This window comes from Sphaeramia orbicularis, chromosome 13 (assembly GCF_902148855.1).
Source record: "Sphaeramia orbicularis chromosome 13, fSphaOr1.1, whole genome shotgun sequence".
In the NCBI taxonomy this organism is placed as follows: domain Eukaryota; kingdom Metazoa; phylum Chordata; class Actinopteri; order Kurtiformes; family Apogonidae; genus Sphaeramia; species Sphaeramia orbicularis.
The window spans coordinates 3,497,207-3,508,714 of NC_043969.1; the positions used below are offsets into that span (position 1 = coordinate 3,497,207).

At 38.7% G+C, this 11,508-nt stretch overlaps 1 protein-coding gene across 6 annotated transcripts in view; it reads right to left on the minus strand.

Annotated features, from left to right (window-relative positions):
- The window catches only part of LOC115431900 (NLR family CARD domain-containing protein 3-like), a 41,771-nt gene extending 38,437 nt beyond the window's left edge, over positions 1–3,334 (minus strand). For all 6 annotated transcript variants that reach the window (XM_030152607.1, XM_030152605.1, XM_030152609.1 and 3 more), the window contains exon 1: positions 3,328–3,334. The gene's annotated coding sequence lies outside the window, so the exon portion shown is untranslated. The remainder of the gene's footprint in view (positions 1–3,327) is intronic.
- Between the last annotated feature and the right edge of the window lie 8,174 nt (positions 3,335–11,508).

An 11,508-nucleotide genomic window follows, 5' to 3' on the forward strand; every position in this document is an offset into this window, starting at 1 on the left:
TTTATAGACTATTTAGACTTATAGAAGTTTTTATAAAATAATTCACAAGTCTTGGAAATCACTTTAGGGTCTTGTATGATGACTCCATCTGAACAGAGTTTAGTCATGCTGCCAAATGTATTGGGACGTTTCTCTAACTTGAAGAAATAGCTGGAGTTTGTTCTCCTTTTTCAAGTCACCTCCTTCTAGAGTGCACAAAAGCTCCTTTTGCCTTGTAAATACAGCCCTATGCTTCATCTCAGGTGAAAAGTGGTTGATGATAACAGCAGTAGACGGCTGTTGATGACGACTTTACCCAAAATGCATTTGGAGACCATATCAGCGACCTATGTTTAAATTTGCACATTCGAAAGGGAATTGTGAGAGTGAATATAAGCCAGCCATGCACCACACACTTGTATGCAATGTTTAGAACAGGGCTCTGCAACCTTTATTATCAGTCAGAGCCATTTTGCCCCCTCCCTCTTCTGCCAAAAAAAATAGTCTGGAGCCGCAAAAAATAACAGAGCTTATAAACTTTTAAAAGTTTTAATCTTTTTTACATTTTATCTGTTCCAACCACTGAATACAACAAACAGAAGTGCAGTGTGGAATGGATTCTGGAGTATGATTACTCTAAAAGTACACAGTAAAAGTATTTCATAGTGTTTGTGCTAATAGTATATGAAGTACTAATACCAAAAATACTAAATTCACGAGGTACTCATTGGAAAAAAAAAAGTGTATTCATCATTGGAATTTAGTCTTAAAGCCTATTCACATGAAAAAACAAACATTCTTGGAGCTTGGAAGGGATTTTTGAGTATGATACTTCAAAAGTACACAGTAAAAGAAGTTCATAGTATTTTTGCTAATAGTATTTGAAGTACTAATACCAATTGTAAAAAGTTCATGAGGTACTTATTGGAATCATAATTTTATTCATCATTGAATTTAGTCTTAAAGCCTATTTCAGACGAACAACAAACACTTTTGTAGCTTGGAATGGAATCTGTTGTAGGATTACCCCAAAAGTACACAGTACTTATACTCATTCATGCTCTATGAAAAGTATCGCTATTTATGACAAATTATTCTCTTCCAAACTCACACTGCCTCCGCAGTTCCCAGTTGGACTGCTCCATATTCTCCCGGAAAATGGACAGAATTATGTGAGTAATAAACAAAGGACGGAAGAACCCTCCGTCCGTATACTGTCTTCGTCTTTAACTAGAGCAGAAATGAGCCCCTGACTGTTGTTGTCTGGAAGGCACATTTCACTCCATGCAGCTCCTCTACCGGAATTGTTGAATAAGTAGCGCACAAGAAAAACGCTAGCGGCTGGACTGACCATACAGAGGAGAATCGCGGCTGGCTTGACCGCAGTAAAGGGAGGAGCCACTACAAGGAAGAGGAAGAGCCGCAGGTTGCCGACCCCTGGTTTAGAATAAACCTTAAACAGCATTGGCAATCTTTCAAGTGTTTACTAACCATAACTCAACTCTGCTGGGCCGACTGAGAGAAGCACAAACACTGGACACTGGGACTGCTGCAGACCTGCACCCACTGAGCTGTCCCAACAACAACTGAGTGGGACTAAATTCATTCCTTTTAAAGGATGAGGTTGGACTCCGCCCCTCTGTACAGCCCCGCCCTGCAGTAAATTAAATCCCCCTCAACACTGCTATGCTTTAGAACAGTTTGTTTCCCATTCAAATATTACAGCATGTATTGTCCGTACACAGCAGCCTTTTTTCTCTTCCTTCAGTTTTTTTCATTCAGAACTTCAAAATAGGACCAAGGCTCCTGGAGTCCAACGGCATATTTAAAGACATTAACTGGCATTTGTTTGACCTTTCAAGGTCACTCAAGGTCAAAGGTCATGGCACCAAATGAAAGCCCATATGTGTCTTCTTATCTATTACCAACAGTAATTATATCAATATATTCAACTGTTTGAACTTATAGCACTTTGAAATGTGTCTCATTAGAAACCAAAGGGGATTTTAAAAAATTTGAAAAATTCATAAAAAATTCAAAAATCAATATTTCCTAATTCTTTGAACAAATGTGGTAGATCTTGCCCAAAGGAACCTTTGCTACAAATTTCAATTGATTCTGGCAGACGGTTTTGGAGAAGAAGGTTCTAGAGATCTGGACATAGATGACTTTGGGTTTGAACTTTCAAACTCACTCCAGGTCAAAGGTCATGGCACCGAATGAAAGCCCATATGTGTCTTCCTATGTATTGCCAATACTAATTATATCAATATATTTGAACAACTTTCAAATCATAGCACTTTGAAATGTGTCTCATTATAAGCCAAAGGAAATTAAAAAAAAAAAAAAGAAAAAAAAAAGAAAATTCATTAAAAATTCAAAACTCAGTATTTCCTAATTCTTTGAACAAACTTGGTCGACAAATATCAAGATTCTGTAAAAATTGTTTATGGACTCATGACAGACAGATGGACGCCAACTGATCCCAATAATAGTCTATCAGAGCCTTTGGGCCGTTGGACTAAAAACTGAATTGGAATCAACTCTTGGAGATCTGACAAAAGTGTCAGTCAACAGAAGCAACTACTGAAAGTCTGTGTTTCCAAAACTCACACATAGAAATTCAAAGTCTAAAAGTGTACAGAGCTCTTCTAGTTGAAGTAAGAACAGATAAAAGAAGAAAGATTACACACACACACACACACACACACACACACAGAAGTCATAGTCTTTGACGTACTTATAGACCTGCCTTATTCAGGTGTGTATTTATCGACTAGAATTTTAATTCATGTCATGAAAATTACCAAGAAATGAGAAAAAATCATCCAAACAAACTGTAAATCTGATCCAAAATGAATAATGTACTAGAAAAAAGAACTAAACCAACTAAATCCCACCAGTAGCTAGCCGCCAGGCCAGGATCCAACACCAGCAGCCAGCCACAGGCTTAAAGGTACTGTGTTCAACATGCTGCTGTTCAAAAAAAAAAACCACATAAATGCCCTGGTGTGTCACCCAAGTCAAAAGCAGAGGCTAGAGAGGATGGAAGAGTATGTTTGACTGTCCCAGGTATCTGAGCTACTAACAACAGCAACAAAGGAACTATTCACAGGCACTGTTAAGTCAACAACAGGAGAACTTTGAAGGGGTTTGTGAAGATCATCATGGACTCCACAACACCAGGCTGGAGGGGCTGAAAGGACCTTCCGGAGTTCAAACAAGCTCCAATACACACAAAGGAAGTGGACCAGTTCAAATCTGAAAACTCTAAGCTATCGAACGTGCTAATTCACTGCAGTCAGATGTTTTTCAGAGTGTGTGACAGTCTGATAGCTGTCACAGCACCAGATGGAAGAGCTTGAGGGGCAGTCAAGGCCAAATAAGCTGGTTTTTGAGGGAATGGTGGAGTCACCTGGGGAAACTTGGGCAGAGACAGAAGAGAAGGTGAAAAGGTTTGAGCTGAAAACCTTCAGATGCACCAGGGAATAGAGATGGAACGGGCCCACGTACAGGCAAACCTGGAGGGGACAGACCCAGGCCCATTGGAGGGACATTTTTTAGACATAAGGACAGAGCTGCCATTCTTCAATGCACAAAAAGACTAAAGGGAACAAAAATTACATCAGTGAGGCCTTTACTGATGCGGTGAAAAGGAAAGGAAAGAAATGATGCTGGAACTGTGAGCTACAAGACAAAAAGGAGACATTGGCGACCTTCGACATGACAAACTAGTTCTTCATCCACGCAGTAGCACGTCAAAGTAACAGACAAATGCAATCATAAAGCAGGTCTGCAGACACTCATGTTCTTCATGGCAACAGGAACAACTTCTACAAAGACTGGACTCAATCATTCACTACAAACATCACAGAGTGGTGATGAACTGCAGTTTCCAAAACTTCCAGTCCACTGAACATCATTCACATCAAACTGAAAATGACATGATCCAGAGAACAACTGTTTCTCTGACATTAACGAAAGCTGTAACTATTCTACCCAAGAAGAATTGAACAGCAGCATCAACATGGACAATGGTTTATCAATGATCCATTTGAACAGCAGAAGCCTTTATGCAAACTTTCATAACATCAAACACCTTCTTAAGTCAATTCAACGTCCTTTCAATATTATAGCTATGTCAGAAACCTGGTTAAACAGCAGTAGGGGTATGGATTTTGGAATTGAAGGTTATGAGATGGTTATACATTAACAGACAAAACTAGAGTGGGGGGTGGTGTTTGCTTTGTTCGTAGACAGGAATCTGGATTTTAAGATACTGGAAAACATGTCAACAGTGGTGGATAACGTATTAGAATGTGTCACTATAGAAATATTATGAAGAAAAAGAAAATGTTCTTCTGAGTTGCATATACAGAGCACCAAGTTCTAATATTGACTTATTTAAGATGGATGGAGGAATATCTGTCAAAGCAAATCCAAAGTTAGTTTATTTTGCGGTGACTTTAACATCAATTTGCTCAACCCAAATCAATGACAGAAGAATTTCTAAATACACTGTACAGTTGTAATTTGTTTTCCAAAAATCCCCAGACCCAGCAGGATCACATCTCACTGTGCAACATTAATGGACAATATATGGACAAATGTTGTCGACAATATCACAGTGAGTGGATTATTAATAAATGACATCAGTGACCACTTACCAGTCTGTATTGTCTATAAGAACAACCACAGAAACACTCAAATAGACAATAAATATGACTATAGACGCGTCAGGACAGAGGAATCTGTGGACAAATTAAAAAACGATCTACAAGCATTTGACTGGGAACCAATTTATAAAGAGAATCATGTAGATAAGGCTTATGATAGTTTTCTAAGAATATTTAAGGCTTTATATGATAAACATGTCCAATCAAACAATATAGTAGAAGAGGAAAACAGAAGGAGAATCAATGGATCACAAAGGGGTTCAAAAATGCATGTAAAGGAAACATACACTATATAGAGAGTTTATAAAATAGAACTAAGAGGGCAGAAAATAAATACAAGAAATACAAAAATAACTAATATAATGAGAATATGTAAGAAGGAATACTATAAAAAAATACTTGAAAATAATACAAATCATATTAAAGGCATATGGAATGGATTCAACAGTATTATTAGAAATGCTCCTAGTAAAGAGAATACCCCGAATTCTTTCACTGAAAATAATTTCAATATCAGTAATAGGGACCTGGTGGAGAACATGTGGACTGAGTTCTTTGTTAATGTTGGACCAAACTTGGCAGATACAATTCCTGCTCCAGCAACAGATCAGAGTAATGGAGTATCAACAGATCAGAGTAATGGAGTATCAATAGATCAGAGTAATGGAGATCAATAGATCAAATCCAAATTCAATGTTTCTCAAAGCCACTGATGAAAAAGAAATAAACTGAAAGAAACTGTTAATAAATGTAAAAAAAAAAAAAAAAAACATCTCCTGCCTGTGCACATATGGACATGATAGTTGTGAAAAGGCTCATTCTAGGCATTTCCAAACCCTTCACTTCCATCTGTCATTTCTCATTCCAAACTGGGACATTTCCAAGTGGAATGAAAATGGTTCCAGTCATACCATTGGACCAGAACGGCCACAGACACCACTTCACAAACTTCAGGCCTATTTCTCTTCTCCCACAATTCTCCCCAAATCCTGGAAAAAACTCTTCAATGATAGATTAGACCCATTCATAGAAAAATACAAATGACTTTCAGACAGTCAATATGGATTCACAACCAACCGATCAACATCACTAGCATTAACTGAACTCACTGAAGAAATCACACATTCCACAGACAACTAGAAAAGCACTCGGAAAGTGCAGACCTCCACCAAGGCTGATCAGTGGCCCCCCCGTGGGCCCCCCCACGCCAGGCGGTTATGTTTTTGCCAGGGTTTGTTTGTTTGTCTGTCCGTTAGTGTGCAACATAACTCAAAAGTTATGGACAGATTTTGATGAAATTTTCAGGGTTGGTTGGAAATGGGCCCCCCCGTGGGCCCCCCACCCCCGATCACCACCAAAATTTAATCATTTCTTCCTTATCCCATTTCCAACAAACCCTGAAAATTTCATCAAAATCTGTCGATAACTTTTTGAGTTATGTTGCACACTAACGGACAGACAATAGACAGACAAACAAACAAACAAACCCTGGCAAAAACATAACCTCCTTGGCGGAGGTAATAAAAATTCACAGTTGGAGTTTTCATTGATTTTAAAAAAAGCATTTGATTCCGTAAATCATGACATTTTAATCAATAAACTGGAACAGTCTGGAATCATGGGAGTGGTGCTGAATTGGGTTGGAAGCTATTTGGAGAACAGGAAACAGTTTGTAATGATGGGAGACTGAGGTTCTGAGGGTTTGGTATTGTGTGTGGTGTCCCCCAGGGGTGAGTATTGGAACCTAAACTGTTTCTAATGTATATTAATTATATATGTAAAGTGTCTGAACAAATGAAATTTATATTATATGCTGATGACACAAATATTCTGGGAAACCGGTGAGGATTTACAGCAACTTTTGGACATAATCACTTCTGAGCTAAAGAAAACTAAATTATGCTTTGACAAAAATAAGTTGTTGAATAAATCTGTGTCAAACAAAATTCCTGATTTTTGGTAAATGTAAAAGCAGTAATGAGGTAAAGGTCCAAAATAGAGGGTGTAGATCTAGAAAGGGTGAATCAAAACAAGTTTGTGGGAGTGATAATTGATGATCAAATTTGCTGGAAACCTCACATAAAACATGTAGAAAACAAACGATCCAGAAGCATCTGAGTCCTGGCCAGAGCAAAGGGGAGATTTGTTAGAACCAGAGACACAAGACTTGGACCCAAATGCACAACCAACAGACAGGAATAAAGTTAATGAGTGTTTATTAAACACGGACAAAAAAAAAAAGTTCACAAAAAGGTTTCTTTAGAGAATCCTCACAGGTTAGACAGTGTGATTCGTCACGACGTCCGAATCCAGTAAGGGGAGCTCTCTGCCCGGGTCGGGAGCACACGAGGGGAACCCGACTAAAAACAAGCAGAGAAATGTCAGGGGACAGACCAGGTCATACACAGGAGATCCAAAAAACAGGCAAAGGTACATGGGGGAAAAGCAAAAGCACTAACCGTGAGTCCAGGCAGAAAGTCGAAAACCAGTGTAGCAGAAGCAGGCAGAGGTACCAATGGGGATCAGGCAGGCTCAGAAAACGAGGAACAAACCAGGGTCAGGACGAACAGACAGGCAGACGAACAGGTTCAGGGAAACGCTGGTAGGTAATCACAACACAAGGAAGGAATACGAACTGGCACAGGACAGGGGAAAACACAGGGCTTAATAGACAAGAGGGAGGGAAGACAATGAGACACAGGTGGAAAAAATCAGGGAGAGGAAGCAAAGACACCAGACATGACACAAGAGGAGGATTAACAAATAAAACAGGAAATGACACACAAGACAGACAAAACATACCAGAGTCCAGGTACTGATATGACAAGATTAGATCCGAAATCACTGAACATTCTGTAGAATTCATTGATCTGACCTTATTTAAGTGACTGTTTGGAGGGATGGGGAAATACAGATACAAGTTCAGTACACAGACTTTTTCTGCTGCAAAAAAGAGCAAGAAGAATCGTTTCACAATGTTGGTTTTGGTGAACACACAAATCCACTATTTTTACCTTTATCCAAAACTGTCCAACTCATTGACCTTGTGGAATTCAAAACTATTCCAATAATATAGAAAGCAAGAACAATTTACTAGCGGACAAAATTCAACAAATGTTTAGTGAAAGAGAGGGAGGCTCTGATTTAAGGGAAAATTCAATTTACAGATTCCTAAAGTACGCACTAGGTTCCAAAGTTTGGTGTATGAGCATCTGTGGAGGAAAAGTGTGGAACAAACTGTGTGTGGAGATTAAACAAATATCAAACAGAATTCAGTTGAAAAAAAAAAAATAAAGAATTGATTGTTGAGAGGTCCGGTATTTAATAATGACAATGAGGCCTGTTTGTTTAGGAATGATGTTGTACTGATAAATCTGCTGGAATTATTGAAGAGAATGTTGGATTAGTTGAGTCTGTTTGTACGACTGCACTGACATGAACAGACTGTTGGGGATCATTCACTTACTGCATTATGGATTGTTGTGGTTCGATGCTAAAATGAGGGAAATAGTATGGGCTGATTGTTGTATAAAGTTAATGATAAAGGTGTAAAAGCACAGAGGGGTAGGATGAAATAAGTTTAGACTTCTTCCTACTCCTTTTCCACCATGCAATATTCAGACTTGTATGTGCTGAAGACAGATTCTGTCCATTTAAATGGGATTTTGTTTATGTCTTCATTTGCTTTGTTTGGTCTGATTTTCTTTGCATGTTCGAAAAAAAAAAAAAAAAGAATAAAATCTGGGGGAAAAAATAAATAAATAAGGAAAACGAGGAACCAGAGTGAACAGAAGCAGACTAGATCAGCAGAACCTGGTCCTGGTCTCCAGGTGTGACCCCCCTCCGCCCTCTACTGGCCGCCTCATGGAACTACAGCTCATACAGATGAATGGGCTCATTTCACTGGATTCACATTCTGTTTTTCAAAGGAACTTTTGAACTGAGATCAGACAGCATTTATGAGATCTGCACTTCTACATTCCAATTGACATTTATAGACACACATTTCATATTTATATACATCTGCATTAATCACAACCTCAACTACTCACAGAATTTGAGGAGAAGTTCAAACCAATTGATCCAGTTTATGAAGCAAAAAGGAGCCACACAAAATATTGAATTAGATCCTTGAAGCAGAAATAGTTGGTCCACTATGAGCAATGAAAATGAAAAAGAAAGGAAATCAAATGTACATATAAACCATAGAACATATGGACATCATTTCATTTCTAAATATGCATCCATTCATCACATTCTGGATGAAGTCTGAACATTTCATGTAGTTTTCAGACTGAAGACAAACAGAAAATGTCTGAAAACACCAGCATCACAAAGATATTTATACAATGTGTACAAAGAAATCACCAAGACCCAAATAAGAATGAATCCCTCATTAGAGAATAGATTTCCCTGCAGGGCATTTCACCACATCTGCCATTTCTAACTCAATATTTATCTGAATGGAATGAGGGATTTAATGAGTAATTATTCTACTAATGATTGGAATATCAGTGGAATCCAAACTCGACCTTGAAAAAGTCCTTTTAGTGGATTCAATGAAATGAACAAACCCAGTCATCATGGTTTGATTTGTTCCTGATCTCCATCCCATTCATTTGTGTCACATGAATAAAGTCAAAGAGCAGAATGGAAACATTAGTGGAAACATCAGCAGTTTTTCTCTTGGTGGTTCCTCTTCACCCATTCTGCCACTGTTGAACCATTCACAACCTCATTGAAGTGCACAACACCACACACTGAACTGAACTGACAGCCACAGTGTTGACCTGTTCTGGACTTACAGCTCCCCCTAGTGGACATGTAGTGAAAGGACAGCTCCCATTCAAGTCCCTTTGTTCAAATGAAGACCAGAGGAGTTTTTCGGCCTTTTTTCCTCCTCTTTCCTGTTTTTTCTTTGTCAGTTGTACAATTGTCTCTGTCAGACGCTGGGATTTTAACCCTTTCATGTATAGTGGTCACTCCAGTGGTCACTCCAGTGGTCAGTTGTTCTCCAGCTGTTCTCTTGTATATTCAAAGCTTTTGTTGTTTTAGTTCCATTTCAGCCAACACAGTGGACACTAATGCACCATCCCATAATAATACACTGACATTCAGACCATTCCTGTCATTTTGTGTTTTGGATAAACCTGATCTGCACTAACATGTTGGAGTGGAAATCAGTTGCTAATTCCAATTAGACGATAAGAAAAACAGTTTTATTTTTTTTGCATATTATCTCCATTAAGTGAGAAACAACTAGTCCCATCAGATTAGCTGCATTGAAAATGTTTTCTTTTACAACTGTCACACAGTACATCACTTTCTGATTTACACGTTTCTTTGTTTCATGGTTTTTCTAACTCTGTGAAAAATACATTCATTAAAAACAATTTAATCGCATTGTTTTTTTTTCACGCCTAAAGAGGAATAAAAACAATCAGGTCAAAAAACTCTTGACTAAGGTTCTCATAATTCATGCATGAAAGGGTTAATATAGTGGATGGTGAAATCCTGTTCCTCATGGCTTTATTATCAAACCAATAGTTGAACATTGAACTTCCAGATCAGAAACACTGGTTTGTGGGTGAAAGTTGAACCTCTGACCACTTTCATACCTGAAGCACAAACTGTCACTTGTTCCACAGCGGTCCAGAAAACAGAGTGAACTTCCACAGACTCCCAGTGCACAAACTGGTGGACCAAATATGGACCTACTTCTGAGTCACAACACATTTGTTTGTGTTTCTGCTGATCTAGAAACTCCAGCGGAAAGTGAAGAAGATATTCTCATCTTTCAAATGATCCAGTGTCTGTCCTGTATTAGTGACATTTCTGTTGTTCATTCTGTTCTCTTTGCTCTGTGTTAGTGTTTGGATACATTTCCATCTGAAACTACTGTTGTGTTTGACTTCCAGCTGTAGTCCTAGAGTTCACTAGTTTGACTAGTCCAGCTGTTCACACTGAACCACTAGAACCACAGATGATGGAGTTTCCAAGCTAAGGTACCGTTAGTCCACATGTGGTTCTCAGTGGCTTTGATTTGATTTGTTCTGTTCAACCTGCTGGTGTCGGGTTCAGTTTGTCAGCTGAGGTCATGTGATCATTCCTGTCATTTCCTGTGGTCCAAATATGGGTCCACTCTGACACTGATTTGATTCTGTTTGTCATTTATGAACATTTCAGAATTCCATGAGATGACTGTTAGTAGTTGGATTTGTCCTGCGCTCATTCCATAAACCTACCACTAAATCTAAAACTCTTCACAGTAATAAAGTCCGTCCTTTCAGTGGTTTCAACCCCACTGCTCAAAAGCACAACGGACACAAACATACATACAGTAGTGACACAGCGGTTGGAAACAGACTAGTGTGTGCTTTATTTGGAGATTTACCTGCAATCACACACTCACTGCTGTCTGTCCCACAGAAGAACATGACAGTGCAGTTTGTTTGGAACTACTGAGGCTTACATCAACCATGTGATCAACGTAGGGCTCACATCCAAACAGGTCCCAACTCTCTGTGTCTATGGCTCTGACTTTGTCACTGTCAACCAGCCCAGTATGTCATCTGTCATATTTTTACACTGACCAAGAACCCATCCTTCTGCTCAAGTAAGACATGAAACCCATGAGAATGTTTTCACAATGAGTTGGTTTCATTAGGATTAGTCTGAACTGAATGGAATGACAAAGATAAACGCACGCATCAGAACAGAAAAACACAGATTGAAATGGAAAAGAATGAAAAGAAACAGATGGAAACTAAAGTCACAACTGTTGAACTCACCTCTGAACCCTTTATAGAACACTCCCAGAAATACTCTGACATTCAACATTTACACCTGAGTG